General features: G+C 44.1%; 1 pseudogene; it reads left to right on the forward strand.

Annotated features, from left to right (window-relative positions):
• The first annotated feature begins 206 nt into the window (after positions 1-206).
• On the forward strand, positions 207-336 carry LOC125999654 (uncharacterized; annotated as a pseudogene).
• The last annotated feature ends 597 nt before the right edge of the window (positions 337-933 follow it).

Consider the following 933-nt stretch of genomic DNA (forward strand, 5'->3'; position numbering starts at 1 on the left):
AGTGGTAGCCCAGTACCATCCTGCCCATTGTGCTATCACTTTGACCACAACACATTTTTCTTGTTTGGGGGCTATGCTCAGGGGTTACTCCTGACTCTGCATTCAGTAATCGCTTCTGCCAGGCTTGAGAGAACATATGGGCTCTCGGGGATCAAAACCACTATTATAAATATATATCAGCTGGGATATATTTTAGAAAAAGAGAAGTGCAGCCTTAAGGCCTACCTCTGTCTCATGAGGTAAGGTGTGCAGTGGCTGCAAACAGCAAATGGATTACAAGTAGAACCAGAAGCCCATTGCGGAAATGGGTCATTCTAAATAACTTTGGAGACAGTCCTTAGCAATATACATTGATATCTGCCTGATGCTCTTGTCTGAGGATCCAAACTGGCATGAAAGTGCCTTTGGAAACAGGTTCACATTTCTCATTTCATCAGGTCTAACCAAAGAAGAGAATCAAGTATATGCTCTGAGGTAGCTATGGCCAAGTTCAAGATCCCTGGCACCCAAACCTTCTAGGTGTCCAAGAAGTGGGGTTTATATATGCATTTAAAAACCTGGTGACTGAAAAACCGCTCATGCCACAGGGAAGCCTCAGAGTTTCTCCGTCCCTGTTCTCCACCCAGTCAGGCTGTGAGTCAAACTTCACACCACATTTCCTTCTTGTCTTTGAAGCCAACTTCTGGCCCCTGGTACCATCCTAATTATCTAATTTTATTCTTTCAAATGAACAGGAACTTTGTTTTGGTACATGGTCTCCACCATCATATGCGAAGGATTTCCTTTGGCTCTGCACTCATGAATCACTCCTGGTAGTGCTCAAGGGGAACAATATGAGACGGAAGAGATTGAACCCATTTTTGGCCAAGGCCAAGGCAAGTGCCTTTCCCACTGTAGCATACCTATTTTTCCTACTAAATGGAATCCATTCAT

This window comes from Suncus etruscus, chromosome X, assembly GCF_024139225.1.
Source record: "Suncus etruscus isolate mSunEtr1 chromosome X, mSunEtr1.pri.cur, whole genome shotgun sequence".
Classification (NCBI taxonomy): domain Eukaryota; kingdom Metazoa; phylum Chordata; class Mammalia; order Eulipotyphla; family Soricidae; genus Suncus; species Suncus etruscus.